The sequence below is a fragment of the Gracilinanus agilis genome, chromosome 4, assembly GCF_016433145.1.
Source record: "Gracilinanus agilis isolate LMUSP501 chromosome 4, AgileGrace, whole genome shotgun sequence".
NCBI lineage: Eukaryota > Metazoa > Chordata > Mammalia > Didelphimorphia > Didelphidae > Gracilinanus > Gracilinanus agilis.
In genome coordinates this window covers 321,393,326-321,412,290 of record NC_058133.1, presented here as the reverse complement: position 1 = coordinate 321,412,290, position 18,965 = coordinate 321,393,326, and positions in this window count along the sequence as shown.

Genomic DNA, 18,965 nt, shown 5'->3' with positions numbered 1-18,965 from the left:
AGAAAGAAAGAAAGAAAGAAAGAAAGAAAGAAAGAAAGAAAGAAAGAAAGAAAGAAAGACCTAGACAATCAGAAACAAGGAAATGCAGAGAAAGAGGGATACAGACGTACAGAGGGAAAAAGAGAAATTGAAAACACTAGCAAGTTGGTGATTTTCCAATATAAATATTGAAATGTTTTTTAAATATGATAAAGGGCTGTCATTTGTAAGAGAATGCTTTGTTTGGTCCCAGAGGCTTGAATGAGGAGCAAAGGGTGAAAGTTGCAGAGTCTGATTTAACCTAAATATAAGGGAAATTTTCCTAAAAATTATTAGAGATATCCTAAAGAGGAGTATGATGCCTTGGGAAGTACTGAGTTCCCCTCTGTTGGAGGTCTTTTGTCAGACCCTGGACAACTACTTCTGGGCATGGTATAGAAGGAATTTTGTTCAGCTAAGGGTTGGACAAGTAAACCTTTGAGGTCCATTCCAACTTAGATCATCTATGATTATGGGGATATGAATTTTTTTAAATATTGTTTCTCTCTGTCATTATTATTATAGACTTCCCTTGATGCAAGTCTTTTAAATAGTACAGTGGTTACTGTCTAGTTCTCCATAAAAATACATCCTTATGGAGGGACTTTCTGCTGAATATCGAATGTGTCCTGATCCCTCAATTTATATCTGTGGGTATTTTGTGTGTTTTGGGGTGTGTGTGTGTGTTTAATTACTATAGTTGGTATAACTGCATGCCTATCTTAATTTGATACCACAATAATTCAAAATAATGGATAGAGTTTTAAAATATACTGATAATATGTAAGATGTTAGGAGGAAGAGTTTTGAATCAACTAAATCAAATCTGGAGAAATCCTTATAGAATTCCAATCTGGAGCCCAAAGGGCCCTCAAAGACCGTCTAAATTACTCCCTCATTATACAGATGAGGAAACTGAGGCTCAAGGAGGTAAAGTTTATTCACCAATTAATTGAAAAGCTATTTGAAATTTTCTGGCCACTTAACTTCTAGGATTTTATCTTTAGAATTTGACTGTGTTCAGTTAATAATCCTTTATTAGGCCTGACTATTGTTTAAGTCTTTAATGTCTGTACTCTGTAGAGATTCAACATGTAATAACATGAACATTCACTAGGCCCTCTGGGATTCCCCATGTTCTATGTTGTTCTAAACTGAATTATTATGAATGTAAATATGACATTCAGGCAGCTAGGTGGTACATTGTTTAGAGTGCTGGGCCTAGAGTCAGGAACATTATCTTCCTACATTAAAATCTGGCTTCAGACACTAATTATGTTAGTCTCCCTAGGCAAGTCACTTAACCTTGTTTGCCTCATTTCCTCATCTGTAAAATGAGTTGGAGAAGGAAATGGCAAACCACTAGTATCTTTGCCAAGAAAATTCCAAATGGGGTCTTGAAGAGTCAGATACAACTGAAAAACAACATGGAATTGCTCTAGATCCATTCCCTGAAGGACAGCTCTATTACATTTACCTTCTCACCCTTTCTTCCATACTCTAAGAAGGGGTTACGGGTAGTGAGTTTTCTGCCATCAGGACTGAGCCTCCCCTGTGTTTTCTCCATTTCAAAGGACCAGTGACAAGCACCTCAGTTCCATTTAATCATTTAATGTGATATTAGGTTTTATAAAGTTATTTAATTCAAAAATATAGCAAACATATATACTAAAATACTTTCCCCCAATACCTTGGTGGACATAACCCACTCTAAAGAAGAATTAGGCTCAGAGTTCCTTCATAACAATTTTACCAAGTTCAAGTTCAAACTCTCACTGAACTCGTTCCTTCAGGTTTGTTCCTCAGGATGTTCCTGTTGGGCTGTTGAAATATCTACTGTCAATTCCTGGATTCATCAGGCCTCATGGCTTAAGTTCTTATGTTGGAGACTCTGCTCTCTGCACCTAGAACTGAAAAGGATGAATAGAAAGGCCAAAATCCTGGTCCCTTTACCCTCAGATAGAATGCAAGAAAAATCCACAACTGTGCTGAGTCAGGCAGTTTATTGCTACTTCAGCCGTGTAGTCCATGGAAAAATGCTGCCTGTAGTAGGCTAATATAAAATATCTACTTATTCATCAGTTCTCCTGTCACCAAGAAGCAGGTCTCCCAGCATCTTCTACAGGTAATGTTATTTTAGGTGGCCTTGATATGCAGCAATCCCTCGTTAAATATGTTAAAAGGGGAAGAGGGCAGCTAAATGGCTCAGTGGATAAAGATAGACCTGGAGATGGGAGATATGGGTTCAAATCTGGCCTCAGACACCTCCTAATTGTGTGACCCTGGCCAATTGCCTAGTCCTAACTACTCTTCTATCATGGAACTGATAGTGAGTATCCATATAGACAGAAGGTAAATATTTTGGTTTTGTTTTGTTTTTAATGTTAAAGGTGACATAGTTGCTCTCTGATTTACTACTTCATCATCATTATTATTAACAAACATTGATTAAGCACTTACTAGGTACCAGGCACTGTGCTAAGCCCAGAATATAAAGAAAGATGAAAACATGGTGTTTTCCTTTTTTTTTTTTTACTTCAACGAACTCACTTTCTAATCCTAACCATTTGTTGTTGTTTTTTAAAGGATTATATCTAGGTAAATGGGTTAATATGATGGTTGTGTCTAAGTGATCTAAGAAATCTAATGGAGCAATGAATAATTTCTTCCTAAGCCATTAAGATATTTCTGTATCTGTGTATATCTTTTTCAGACAAGCCAATCAGTGCTCAAGTTTTATTCATTAGATGCTGGAAGTGAGTTACATGAGAGACTGAAAAGATTGCAGATATTTATTAAAAGATACATAGTCAAAAGCAGGGAGAACTCAGTAGCCTCATGGTCCATCCCTGACAACCTCATTTAGCAAGGTTGGCTTTGATCATCAGCTCCTTACCTTCTGAAGAATGCTGGGAACACCAGTGATATCAAAAATGTATAGGGCAGCTGGGTATGTCAGTGGAGTGAGAGTCAGGCCTAGAGACAGGAGGTCCTAGGTTCAAACCCGGCCTCAGCCACTTCCCAGCTGTGTGACCCTGGGCAAGTCACTTGACCCCCATTGCCCACCCTTACCAATCTTCCACCTATGAGACAATACACCGAAGTACAAGGGTTTAAAAAAAAAATGTATAGCAGCATGCAGGACACTGTCCCAGTGCTGAAGTATACTCAGCTTCCCATTCCCATACCATCTTTCAGAAGAGAGGTTTTTATAACCCAAAGCAGAATTGGATAGAAAAATCCTGGCAGTGCCCTTGAGATACTACTTGGGAAAATAGTGTAGACTACACCTCAAAGGGAGGTGACAGGCTAGGAGAAACTTGCAGTAGGTAAGAGTTGGCTTAGCAAGAGCTGAGGATGAATGCTACATGGCTACCACAGAGGTGATTATGAATTTAAGCCTTTACAAAGCAGTCTATGGGGGCAGGTAGGTGGCTAAGTAGATAGAGAGCTAGGCCTAGAGATGGAAGTCTGGGTTCAGTTCTGATTTCAGAGAAGTACTTCCTACTTGTGTGACCCTGGGCAAGTCACTTAACCCTAATTGCCAATCCTTTACCTTCTGCCTTAGAATCAATACTTACTATAAATTCTAAGACAGAAAGTACAGTGTTTTTTAAATCTATGAATATATATGTCCTCTGCATGTATATTTATATGTATATGTGTACATTTCTAAATATTACATATATATGCATATGTTTTCTCTTGTATCTACCATTAAAGTATAAATTCCTTAAGAATAAGAACTTTGCTTGTAGCAAGCTCTACAGTTTTCTGTAATCCTAATGTGGTATCCTGTGTGACCTGCATGTTCTTTAATAGATGCTCTTTCCTTGTAGAACAAAGGTTCACCTTTTGTTTTGTTTTTTGTTGTGGGACCCTTTGTGGGTCAAGTGAAGTCTCTGAATCCCTTCTCAGAATAATGATCTTAAGTGCATAAAGGAAAATACATCAGATTATGAAGAAAAAGTTACCGAAATAATAAAAACAATAAGTTCATGGGTCTCCTTTAATTCTATCAGTAGTATCTTTGGATATCAGGTTACGAATCTCTAGCATAGATAATATATCTATATTATTTCTAACATATATAATGTAACAGCTAGGTGGCACAGTGATTAGTGTGCCAGTATTAGAGTCAGGAAAACTTGAGTTTAAATCAATCCTCAGACACTCATTAGCTTTGTGACACTGAGCAAGTTGCTTAACCTCTGCCTGCCTCAGGCTCCTGTAAAATGAAGTTAATAATAGCACCTATCTACCAAGGTTGTTTTGAGGATAAAATGAATGTATATTTATAAAAATCTCTGTAAACGTAAAGTGCTCTATAAATGCTAGCTATTATTGTGATAATTATGTAAGTATGTTATTGACCAATTTATCATTTATATAGGCATTATTAGTTATATCATCATCTGTCAATATATGCATGTATATGCCCACTTGTATATTTTTGTGGCTATATCGACAGAAAATGAAGCTTGTGATATTTTCTTTGTACAACGCCATTCATAGCAAAGGGATTAATTTAAAAAGTTTTAATAAATGATGGCAGTCATACTTAAGAAATTTCTAATGAAAGAAAACAATGGTGAGGTCTAGCCATATGGCTGAAGCAAAGGAAAAAGCAGAAGATTCATTACTTTCTATTACTTTAAAAACCCAATCTATGGGGGAGAGAGAGAGAGAGAGAGAGAGAGAGAGAGAGAGAGAGAGAAATACAATGTAAAACTTATTTTGAGAAATGACTTAGGCAAAGCCCTCCATTATTTTGAATTATTATTCTTGCATTTAGGATAATCAGGCAAAACAAAACAAAAAACCCCAAACCCAAACAAGAATTGAATTTAATCAGGAAAAAAAAAAGGAACAAAATCTAGGCATTACCAAACTATATCATGGGATCAGCACAGATTAAACTCCATCTCCAAGACCAGGGCTCAAAGGTCCCTTATGTTTGTGTAAGGAAGACTCTTTTGTTTTAATTCTCCCCATTTTCCTAAATCTTTGATGACTAGGGGAGGGAGCAGTCTTCAAGTAAAGGCTAGAAAAATAATCAACATTGCATTTATTAAGTTCTTGCTGTATGCCAAGCACTGGGTTAGGTGCTAGATGATTACTAGTCAGGAATGGTATTAAGGTGTAGATTTTTTTAAAGTAATTTTTAAAATTTTGAATTCCAAGTTCTATTTCACTTTCCCACTCTTCTTCCTTCCCTTACTCTTATACTTCCCCCTCCCTGAGATTTTAAGCAGTTTTATGTAATTTTATATATGTAGTCATATAAACTATTTTTCCTTATTAGTAATTTTGTGGAATAGATCACACATAAGAAAAAGAAGAAAAAGTGAAATATAGTATGTTTCATTCTGTATTCAGACTCCATTAATTCTTTCTCAAAGGGCAGATGGCATTTTCTATTATGAGTCTCTGGGATTGTCTTGGATCGTTGCATTGCTGAGAATAATTAGGTCATTCACAATTATTCATCAAAAAATATTGCTGTTACTGTGTACACTGTTCTTCTGGTTCTGCTCCTTTTACCTTCCATCAGTTCATATAAGTCTTTCCATATTTTTCCAAAATCCTGTTTGTCGTTTCTTATAACACAATAATATTTCACTACAACCATTTGCCACAACTTATTCAACCACTCCCCAAATGATGGAAAATCCCTCAATTTCCCATACTTTGCTACCCCAAAAAGAGCTGCAATAAATATTTTTATATAAATAGGTATGTTTCCATTTTAAAAAATCTATTCGTGGTACAGAGCAAGTAATGGTATTGCTGGATCAAAGGGTATGCACAATCCTTCGGGTCTTAGAGCCTGATATTCTTTAAAGTTCTTTGGGCATTCTAAATTGCTCTCCAGAATGGTTGGATCAGATCACAACTCTACCAACAGTTCCCAATTCTCCCACATCCCTTCCAATATTTATCATTTTTTCTTTTCTGTCATATTGGCAGATCTGATAAGCTAAAGTAGTACCTCAAAGTTGTTTTAAATTACATTTCTCTAATCACACTTGATTTAGAGCATTTTTTCATGACTATAGATGACTGATTTCTTCATTTGAAAACTGCCTATTCATGTCTTTTGGCCATTTATCAATTGGAGAATGACTTCTATTTTTATAAATTTGACTTAGTTAAGACCTTTATTAGGTTGAATAAAATTTATCCCAGTTTTCTGCTTTTCTTCTAGTATTGGTTGCATTGATTTTGTTTGTGCAAAAACTTTTAAATTTACTATAATCAAAATTATTCACTTTACATCTTATAATGCTCATTATCTCTCATTTGATCCTAAATTCTTCCCTTATTAATAGATTGAACAGGTAAACTATTCATTGTTCCACTAATTTGCTTATCGTATCGCCTTTTAGGTTTAGATTATGCACCCGTGTTGACCTTTCTTGGTACACAGTGTGAGGTGTTGATCTATTCCCAGTTTCCAATTTTTCCAACAGTTTTTTCAAATAGTGAGTGCTTGTCCCAAAAGCTTAGATCTTTTGACTTATCAAACATTACATCACCATGGTCATTTATTACTAGATTTTGTATACCTAATCTATTTCACTGATCCACTATTATTTCTTAGCCAGCAAGTCATAGATTATTGAGAATAAGCAAAAGGAGCCAAAGATCTTATTGCAAGGAAATAATTATGACCTCATCATTATCACTGAGATTTGGTGGGATGGAAGTTAAGACTAGACTGTAACAATGGAACAAAATAAAACTCCAGAGAAACAAATTATATAATAGTATTTTAGAGTGACATTTTGTATAAAGGAGATATTCAACTGTGTAAAAACCCAAAGACCTAAAGAGGAAAATCTAGTAGAACTTTTGGGTAAAGGGAGGGCAAGAAGGGAATAAGCTTTTACTGATTTATCCTACTATGTGCCAGACACTGTATTGAGGGCTTTCCTTTTCTTTTTGTTTTTTAAAATTTGTAATTTGTTATTTCTTTTGATCCTCACAACACACTGGAAGATAGATACTATTACAATATTCATTTTACATTTAAGGAAACCGAGGCAGACAGAGATTAAGTGACTTGCTCATCATCCCATAACTTGTAAGTATCTGAGGCCAGATTTGAACTTAATTCTTCCTGACTCCACCAGTGCTGTATCCCCTGTACCACCTAGCTCTAAGGACCTCTGAGGATCAAATGAGAGAAACAGAAGGATCATAGAATCATAGAACTAGAGAGAGAAGGGAGCTCAGGGGACATCTATCTAGCTCTAAATCCTATGATCTTAAATTAGATCAAGAGGGGTAAAAGGTTTTCAAGAGCCATATTTCACAACATAATAGAAAATGATCCTGGTGAAGAAGAGAAAGAAGAACATAAAGAAACTATTAGTGCTGCACTGAGAAATCCTAGACAAGCTCAGATGTTTAAAAGACATGTATAAAAGATATAAGCGAAAGCAGGTAATTCAGGACAGATCCAGAAAAGTGGCCCTGTCTTTTAAGAATAATGTCAGGAAGGATAAAGCCTAGATTGAGAGGATGCTCCTGATAAGTGCTGAGAAAAACAAAAAGAGCTTTTAAAGCTACAACGGGGACAAGAAGAAGATCAAGGAAGGGATAAACCTGCTGCTATGGGTAGATGGGATAATGATAATGAAGGATTGAGAAAAGGCTGACATACTTAACACTTATTTTCCTTAGGTTTTCTCTATCAGGGAGAATGATCTTCAGGCTAGAAAGTAGAGAAAGAGAGAAAAGATGGATAATAGGGAATTAAAACAGAAAATTGAGTGATTAGATAGGGAGAAAGCACCAAGCAGCCCTTCATAAATTTAAGTTACTAGGCCAGAGCAAACTACTTCCCAGGATACTGAAATAACTTACTGTTGTCAATGCTAGACTATTGTTGGGGGTATTTGAGGAATCCTAGAGAATGGGCCAAGTGCTACTGTACTAGAGAGCAAGGTTATAATGAAATTCTCAAATGGATTATTGAATGGAAGGTTTGTGACCATTTATAAAAGAAAGAAGCAATCATTAAATACCTGCATAGGTTTCTTAAGAAATAGTTATGACTCAAGCTGGAGCCCATCCCTCTGATTAGAGGGTTCCTACCAGAATTTATATTTAAGGAGAATGCCCAAGCCAACCCACTCTTAATTTCTCATCAGACTTCATTCCTCTGGATTTTGTCCCTTTGCTCCCAGGTCTTTTAAGTTTCCTACTAACTCTTGTCTTCTTGTTTAGAAAGTAATCTCCTTGGAGGCAGGGACTAACTTTTTTTTTTCTTGCTTGTATTTTATTTCCATAATTTAACATAGTACCTGGCCCACTCTAAGGGCTTAAAACATGTCTATTAACTGACTGGTCCTGTGTTTGCTTCCCATCATTACCAGGGGCAGCTCCACTGGGCACTATATTGTGGAGCTCTTCTTTGCTTATGGCACCAGCTGAAGTTCTCAACTAAGGAACTCAGAAGATCTAACTCTGAAGAGAGGGTAGGACACTGTTGTTCTTTTGGCTTAACACAGAAAGGCCCTTTACTACATTTATTTTACAAAAGCACCCTCCCCCCCAAAAAAAACAACCAATAAACTCAAATGTACTCAGTCATTGGACTAAGGGGAAAAGGTGGTTATTTTTTCCATAAAAGCCTGTTTCAGGAGCAGAGAGCCCTAGAGACTGGAGGTCCTGGGTTCAAATCTAACCTCAGACTCTTTTTAGCTGTGTGACTTTCGGCAACTGACTTAATCTGCATTGCCTAACCCTTACCACTTTTTTGCCTTGGAATCAATACACAATATTGATTCTAAGACAGAAGGTTTTAAAAAAAAAAAAAGACCTGTTTCTTTGAACTTTGGCTGTAATAGGTGTTTCTGCCCTGGAAGAAGATTCTTCAAATCCCAAGCATTTATTAAATGCTTAGAATGTGCAAGGCAACAGCATATTATTAAAAATAGTCTCTCTCATAACACCATAATCTGTTTACTTCTTTAGTTGTTAGGTGAACGAAGGCAGTCAATAAAGGACCAGTCTTAGATTCAGGAAGACTCACATTCAATTTTAATCCCTTACAACCTGAGTTAGCCCTTCTGATGAGATGGTTTTACAGCGATGTCACACCTGAGCATAGTATAGCTTCTTGGAGCCTCAGGTGAGAGGTGGATGAGAAGTAGGCACCCAAGGTAGATAAGCAGCCCTGAAAAGGGGCTTAGCAAGCCCTAACATCAGAGGCGAGGCATCTAGGCACCAAACATCATCATTGAGTTAAGGGGGGAATGTCTATCCCAAACATGTGAAGACTTCCTCTGATAGATTGGGCAGAGGAGAACAATTTGTTTTAATGGCCATGAAGGTGTCTGAAGCAGGCATTGTGGAGCCCTCATAGCTTGGTCAAAGTCATTTTGATTTTTGTCTTGCCACTGGATTTCAATGACTCTAAAGGAGAGAGTGAGATTGACTACTTTGTACAATTCTGTCTCACTTAAGTCTAATTCATATGCAAGTCAAGACATCACATGTCATTGGTTTTCTTCAAAAAGGAAGGACCAGCAACCTCTCATAATACTGGTTGGATGATTGTACCACAAATCATAAATTTTTCATTGCTCCCATGCTACTCATTAATATTGTAAATTACAAAAAAAAAAATTCCAATCTTCAGTAGTGCAGGAATTTTCAAAACCAGAAAGTTTTCACATAGAATGAAATCAGAGGCTTACACCCAGGTGCTAACTCTAGTATCTTCTCAATTCTATTTAACTGTATTTTGTGGTCATCAAGAGCAGACTCTGCCCGAGTTCTCACACTAATTTAAGATACTCAAGCACCTAATTCTTCATCAGGATTTTGTGTTCCTATACTCATTTCAAAGCAATCCCACAGAGCTGGGTCCATGTGACTTGCTATATTATTTTTAACAGCTTCTAAATTCTTTATGTCTACCATCCAAATAAATCTGTACAAGCGCAAAGCCTAAGCCCAGAAGTCAAGGTCATTGTTCCCCAACTGCCCAGCTCAATTCCTGGCCTTTCATAATAGACAGCAATGAAATTCCTTTATATTACAAAATTATATATAGTAGTAATACTTTTAAAAGCAAAAGGCTAGAAATAAATTAAGTGCCCAATGATTGGGGGCTGGAAAATGTCTAAACAAGTTCCAATATAAGGATATACTAGATATTATTGGTCTGTTTTATTGTCAATGTTATTTTCTCTAGATCTGTGATTTTGTTGGTATGAGGAAACTCCTAATGAGGAAACTCCTTCTATCAATGCACTTCCGTATTTTCAATCTTGCCTGGTACACTGAGGGATTAAGTGACTTGCTCAGGATGATGCAATTAGTATGTTTCAAGGCAGGAATTAAAATCAGGTCTTCTCAATTCCAATGCTGGTTTTCTTACCCACTAAACCACATTGCCCCTTTAATGTTCTATAAGGAATAAACATTTGAGAAGTTTAGAGAAATATGTAAAGACTTCTATAAAGATGCAGAAGAAAGAAAGGAGATAGGGGGATAGGAATTAGACCTATGATTTCACTGGTATCAGGAACTTCTATCATACTCATTGGTACCTTCTCTGTAATTTATATAAACACTAAGAAGTCAGTGACTTGTCCAAAATCACAAAGATAGCATGTCAGAAGCAAGATTTAAATTCATGTTTCCCAGAATGAGGAAGTTCTCTATATAATATACCACTAAAATAGCATTACATATGATTATGACAATTCAGCTCAGATATAAAGGATAGTGTTGGTATTAATTTATCAAAGTTAAAACATACATTCTTTCTGCTATAAAAATGAAAGAGTGCCATATATTACACATTTATAGCCACAATTACTTCAAGGGAAGGGCTGCTTGACTGGGGTGGAGGTAGAATCATATACTTTATAGGGAATGTTATTTGGAAGTATATATTGTGTAAAAATCAATTCATTAATAAAAAAATTTAAGGTATCAAATCTATCCAGCCATAAAAATAGTATAAGCAATTTAAACCTAACATCATTAATTCCACAAAATACATTAGGTGGAATGGCATGTTAATGGAGTTTGTCTATAATGCATTAATAATATTACTACAAAAAAGGAAACCAGTATTCGTTTGGATAACCCTATAAGATATAGGCATATATATAAGAGGAAAGCCTTACAAAATTGTTTTAGTAAAAATTCCCATTGTTTGCTATAAAACACCCTCAAAGACAGGTACTTGCTCTTGTATCTTTTTTTTTTTTTGCCCATCCCTTTCTTTCTCCCACCAAAGAAGGCACCACCCTAAAAACAGATATGTATATATAGATTATGTCTTTCATGCTTTGACTTCTCAATTAATTCTCTGGAGTGAACATTCACAATTTATTCTTCAACTATTAAATCTGTAGCTGTATATAATGTTCTCTTAGTTCTACTTATTTCACTCTTCATTATTCTTTCCAAGTTTTTAAAAAATTAATCTGCTCATTGTTTCTTATGGTGCAGTAGTATTCTATCACAATCAGATACTACAATTTGTTTAGCCATTTCCCAATTGATGGACATCCCCTCAACTTCCAGTTCTTTGCCACTATAAAGAGAGCTGCTACAAATATTTTGGAACATGTGTTCTTTTCCTTTTTCTTGATCTCCTTGGGATATAGACCCAGCATTTTCTGGATCTAAGAGTATACACAGCTTTATAGCTCTCCAAGGGTGATTCCAAATTGTTTTTTTCCAAAATGGTTGTGTCAGTTCACAGTTCCACCAACTGTCCTTGACTCTTAAAGGTCACCTTTTAAAAGAGGTAAGTGTGCTTAGAACGTTAGGGTCCTGGAGTTAGAGCTGGAAACTCTTAGTCTAAAGATGATTAAAATCAACCCTTTAATTTCACAGATTTGGAAACTAGGGCCCAGGGAGGTCAAATAATCTGCCTATAATTAAACAGATTTGAAATAGTAGAGCTAGAATTCAAACCCAGGTCCTCTAACAACAGATGTAACATTATATTCACCAAACTGCAAGTCCTACTTCTAAGATTCCCTGGATATAAGCATTTCCTTACACAAAGTTATTAATAAAGACTTAACAACATTAGAGATACCTCCTAGGTCAATGTCTAAGCTAATAAGATTAGTTAGTGGAGGTTTGCAAAACTTTGAGAAGGGCTCAAAAAAGCCTTTTTGGAGCCACTGTATGATACATAAATGTCCAAAAGATTTATTTTTTTAAGTTCACAAAAAGTTGCAAACTATTAACAAACCTATGACAGCTTGCTTCAAATCCTTAATAAGAGATATTAGAATGAAAACAATTCTAAAATTTTACTTCACACTCGATAAATTGACATAGATAACAAATGATGGGAATAGTCGTCAAAAGGGCTGATTACCTACACTAATACCCTAGTGGTAGAACTGTAAATTGGTGCATCAATTCTGGAAAACAATTTGGAATTAGTCTTTAAAAAGTGATTAGAATGCCCATATTCCTTGACACAGAGATCCCAGTTCTAGGCATATATTCCAAGGAAGCAGAAAGAGATGTCTCAGATAAACCAAAATATCCACATTAGCATTTTTCAGCAGTGCATGGAACTGGACAAAAGTAGATACTCACCAGTTGGGGAATGGCTGGACAAATGTGGCATATGAAAGTAATGAACATTTCCATGCTGTGAGAATCAGTAAATATGAAGTATTCAGAGAAGCATGGAAGGTAAACAATATGCACAATTATTACAATAATGTAAACAGAAGGAACAACAAAAAAGAACCTGAACATTGTTTAATTATAATGATCAAACTTTGATACTTGAGAAACGTTGAAAAATGCATTTTCCTCCCTTTTTTGAAGATGGATAGAACTATGGGTTTTAAATATTTCATGTTTTGTCAACCAAGTGAAACATTCCATCTATATTCCAAATCCCATCACTGTAGTACAATTGCTCATAAGCCCCTACCAATATGTCTCACGCTGATTACCAGGTGGACAATTAGGATTTAGAAAAAGTATTTTGATTTATCTGACACCTCTCTTTTTGTCTCCTTGGAATATATGTATAGCATTGGGATCTCTGGGTCAAGGAATATGGTCATTCTAGTCACTTTTAAAAGAGTAATTCCAAATTGGCTTCTATAATTGAAGTACCAATTTATAGTTCCACCACCAGCATATTAATGTAGGCGGTCAACCTTTTTGGCACTGACTATTCCCATATTTCATCATCTTTTTTTTATCAGTTATTACAAAACAACTATCCTCACAACTCATCCTCTTGTAGAGACGTGATCTCTCTTGAAAGTAAGCTCAAACTCATATTTAAATGGTAGTGAACTACATGTATAAAAAAATACATTTGGCAAAGGGGTACCTCAGAATTTTTGGTTTGCTAGGAGGTTCTTTCCATCCTTTGTATGTTTTACTTAGGTATTACTTATCTGCTGAGCTCTTGAGATCTATGCCTTTGTAGAATCCTATAAATTCTATTTCTTTTTGCCTGAGGAAATATATTTTCTAAAGTTGTCTTTGCTGGATGTTTCTACTTTGTCCTTGATGTATACCTCAGAAACTGGTATAGACTTTACCATCAGGCACTACTGTCTCAGAAACATTTCTAATGACCCTATGGGAATTCTTGTCTTTAAAAGTTCACAAGTTAAGTCACTTGGTGAAACATGGGAGGAAGAGATGAGAGAATTTCTTTCACCTCCCCACCAGGGGCAATTCCCTTTCAGGAGTTCTTCGCAGTTGAATTGGATCACAGCTCAACTGACTGGCTCCTTACTAGCTAGCTGTTTATAAGCATGCCCCAGTGTGCATGACTGGTTCTTTTGGCCAGTAACAAGATATTTCCTGTGAAGCATTATTATCCAATGATCAAAGTGCTATGTTCCTCTCAAATAAAATAAGGACTTGCTGTACTTAATTATATTTTAATTGATAAATTGAATAACTATTTTGGACTTCTTTGCTTACCATCATCTATGTATAATTGATATATTAGTTGGTTTTGATAAGTTGCTTTGGAAATTTATTTTTTTCTTAATCTTTCTTAGAAAGGATAGCTTATTCAGTAGGGGACATAGCAGGGATAGATCTGGTAATAAAGGAGTTATAAAAGGAAAAATGTTAGTAAAAAGGTAAAAATTAAAAGTGAAAAAGTATTTCATTATCATTTTGTTTAGTTCTTACAGTATAGTTATTATAGTTTGCTATCAAAGAGTAAAATTATCTGTTTTCAATTAGTGATGCAGTTCAAGCTAGGTAGCACAGTGGATAGAGGTCCAAGCCTGGAATTGGGAGGACTTAGAGTCAAATTTGGCCTTAGGCACTTCCTAGTTATGTGACCCTGGACAAGTCATATAACCCTAGTTGCCTAACCCTTGCTACTTTTCTGTCTTAGAAATTATACCAAGGCAGAAGGTAAAGATTTAAAAATAAAGAAAAAAATGAAAGTAATGCAAGGGGGGCAGCTAAGGGGCTCTGCCAATTTAGAGCCAGACTCAGAGATAGGAGGACCTCAGTTCAAATTTGACCGCAGACACTTCCTAGTTGTGTGACCCTGGGCAAGTCACTTAACCCCCATTTCCTGGCCCTTACCCCTCTTCTTCCTTGGAACAAAAACACAGTATTGACTTTAAGATGGAAGCTAAATGTTTTTTAAAAAGTAATGCAAGGAATAATTAACCTTGAAAGATTCGAAAGCAATTTACTTGAATCTTGATTGTTGAATGATTCATCAGCCAGCAGTCTCATACCCAAGATCAGTTGGCACACCCAAAATAGGTTGGCACACCTAAGTGTTTAAATATTGACAAATAACCATGTACTCTTGTCTTAATACCTTTTAACCATACTCTCATTTTGTTATCAGGTTCATAGAGGTCAGATGGAAATAAGTTAGGCTATCTGCAGAAATTTAAAATATAACTAAATATGTTTCATTGTATTTTCCCTGTTCTTCAGGGAGTAGAGACATAAGTGAGAGAGTCAACCTAAGGGTGAAGAGTTGAGAAAATCAGTTTTCACAAGGATGACACTATCAGGAGGAAAGTTATTCACCATTTGAAAGAAAACAAAGAAAATCCATAGAGCAAAAAACAAATGAATAAAGAAAGAAGAAATAGAAATTTGGGCAATGCTTTGTTCTTTGATTTGTTTCATTTTTGCCTTTACGTTCTCAACACCTAGAACAGTGCATGGAATAGAGCAGACACTTAAAAAATATAGATGTTGATTGACTGATGTAGTCATAAGGAGCAGGGGATAAAGTTGGCAAAAGGATGACATGTATATTTCAGAACTCTAAATATATATCCCACAAGGCAGTAAAAAAATGATCTCTAAGGTTACAAAATAAAATTTCTTTCTTTACTTCAATGGCATGCATACCTTCTGGGTTAGAATAAAATCCTAAATTCAGTAAATTAAGACAAGGGGAGAAAATCTTTGCTATTTCCTAAATCATATCCAGAACAATGGCAGGTCTGCAACAGAGAAACTGAAACTGAGCTACATTATATATTCCCTGAAATTTGCTTCCACACTACTATCATTCCTCATCTAAACAACAAAAGGCAAAACAAAAAAAAAAACATGAAAAGGGGGTATGAGAAGTGAAGATTAAGAACTGTTAGAAATATCAGCCAGGAGATTATAACAATATATCACAAAGATTTTACATAAAGACAACAAATATGCAGAGATGGTTTAAATAAAGAAAACCATTTATAATTGATTACATCAACAAAAAAGTAACAAAATCATTTTATTATGTACTGATAAGGCTTTTGACAAAATATATCACTTATTCCTATTAAAAACACTTGGAAGCATAGGTACAAATGGATTTTTCCTTCTATTAATAAGGGATATAGATTTACAACAGACAGCAAACATCTGTAATGGAGATAAGTTAGAAGCCTTCCCTATAAGATCAGGAGTAAAACAAGGATGCTCATTATCACCAATATTATTTAATATTATACTAGAAATGCTAGCAATAGCAATAGGAGGAAAAAAATTGAAGCTATCAGAATGGGTAGATTACTATAAAGAATCATTTACCAAAACTATCTGGTATTAGCTAAGAAAGAGAAAAGAAGGTCAATGGAACAGAATAGATATACAACATAGACAAAAGATTATAGTAACCTTATATTTGGCAAAGATAAAGGTCAAAGTTTTTGGAACAAAAATTGGCAAAAATTGTTGGAAAAACTGGAAAGGAGTTTAGTAGAAACTAGATTATAGACCAATATCTTACACCAATGATGGGCAAACTACAGCCTTCAGGCCAGATATGGGCCCCCTGAAATGTTCATTCCAGCCACACGGCATTATTCCTAATCTGATGAATACAATGAATAGGGTACAATACAATGAAATTTTGAAAGAGTTGCCTTAGAAACAGACTGACAGATGAGCATATCCTTTCCTTTGGCCCCCTCTTTAAAAAGTTTGCCCATCACTGACACTATTTGCCAGGTTAAGATAAAAATGGACATATGATCTAGGTATAAAGGGAAATCGAAACAAATGAGAACAGGTAGTATACCTATCAGATTTATGGATGTGAGAAGAATTTTATGAATAAACAAGAGGTAGAAAGTATTGTGAAATGTAAAATGAATAATTTTGAATACATTAAATTAAAAAGGTTTTGTACAAATAAAATGAATGTAGCCAAGATCAGAATGAAAGCCATAAGTTGGGGTGGGGTGCAGAATTTATAAACAGTTTCTCAGATAGAGGTCTCATGCCTAAAAATATATTCTCTGATAAGGTCAAAGGATATGAACAGATAGTTTTTGGATGAACAAACAAAATATATATATGAAAAAATTCTTCAAATCATTGTTAATTAGAGAAATTTAAATCAAAATAACATATCTCACACTTAACAGATTTGACTAAAATGAAAAAAGGGCAAAATGACAAATATTAGAGGTGACATGAAAAAATAGGGGAACTAATATATTGTTGGTGTAAGTGTGAAGAAATCAAACCATTTTGGAAAGCAATCTGGAATTATACTCCAAGAATTATAAAACTATGTGTACCTTTAAAACTAGTAATGCCACTATTAGGTTTATTTCTAAAGGTGATCAAGGAAAAAGGAAAAGAAACTGAATGTTTTGAAATATTTATATCAACTCTTTTAATGTTGGCAAAGAACTGGAAGGAATGTCCATCAATTGTGGGGCTGAACAAGTTATGCTTGTAATGGAATACTATTGTGCCAAAGAAATGACAAACAAGAAAAACCTGGAAAGAATGACATGAAGTGATACAAAATGAAGTGAAACAGAACCAGGAAAATATTGTACACAATAATAAGAATAGTAACAACAATAGTAACAACTAGATGTGGCATCAACAGTATTCATCTCATATTGCAACTAAGTCTGAGAAAGAGTAAATGATTTATCTAAAGTTTTATAACTGGGAAGTGTAGACTATATCCAGGTTTTCTGGTCTAAGAACTCATCTCTCTTCTAATTCAAAGACAAAGCTGAGAGATAATACCATTAAGCTATCTCTGACATTAAAACTTGATGAGTTTATTGGAGCAGGTTTTGATAGGGAAGACATGGAAAGAAAGAACTTGAGGACAAAACAATAAGGGGAAGGTATGCTAAGGATACAGGCACCAAAGAAGCAGGTCATCTTAGGGAATGGCTGATATAATGGTAATAGAATACTATCTTGTTATAAGAAATGATGGCTACAAGAAATTCAGAGAAACAAGGAAAGATGTATAGATTGGTACAGAGCAAACTAAGCAAATCCACATGAATATATGTGTATATATGCATATTTGAATATATGTTGACTATAATAATATAAAGACAAATCTAAAAGGCATTGAAACAATAATCATTTTAATAATGAATATAAGTCCCCCAGGATAGATAAAGTATATCTCCCTCTTCTTGGCAGAGGGGAAGGGACCTGTAGCTATGAATTTTTGCATATGTTTTCAGACTTAGTTGTGTTTTCTTGTTTTGCTTACCTGCCTTTCTTTGGTACTAGAGAGTTTTCAATGTGAGGGTAGAGTTAGTATTTTGGGAAACAACTATGATATAAAAACAGTCGTGACTCAAACTTAAAAAGAAAAGCCTCACCATACTTGACAATTTTGTCTAGTCCTGAATTCGTTTCTATTGAATAATTTTTTCACTTAATTTCATTCATTCATCAAACATTGGGCATGTAGTATATATGAAGCTCTGTGCTATCTAGTATTGTTCTCTCATTATTTCTTATGCATATGTCTTATATCCTTAACTAGATTATGAGCTATTATTTAAAGCTTACTAACCATAATTTCTCTTTCTTTCGAATCAATTTCCTTCTGGTTTTAGAACAGGACCAAGTAAATGTTAATAAAATAAGAATAAATTCTTGTTGAATGAGTAGATTGGCATTCATAGTACAGAGAAACAAAGAGGATTTGTATGGTTTGCATTGGCTGATAGAAATAACTCAGTACTGAACATTCATGGAAACTCCAAAACCGTCTTTATCTACCACACCATATAACTTGGGAACTAAGATATCACTATCCAGCAACTGCCAGTGACTTCCTCTTGGGAGACATTATGAAAGACCTTTGATAGTTTTTTGGGGTATTTTTGGTGAGGGAATGGTTTCCCTGGGCCATGTCAAGTGTGATATGGGTAGAGTAACTGGCCATTTTCTATTTACATAGATATGTACATATACATATATATTTTCTTTTACCATAATTTACTTGCCAGTGCCAATTATGGAAAGAACATTGGTCTTGGAATCAAAAGATCTAGCTCTTTGTCCTAACTCTAAAATTTGTTGTATCTCCCTGAGGGAGACACTTCCTCTCTCCGAGCTCCAAATTCTTCATTTAAGATCCTGAGGAGATAATATTTGTACTACCTGCCTCAAAGGATTATGGTGAAGAAAGTAGTTGGTAAATCTAAAAGAGC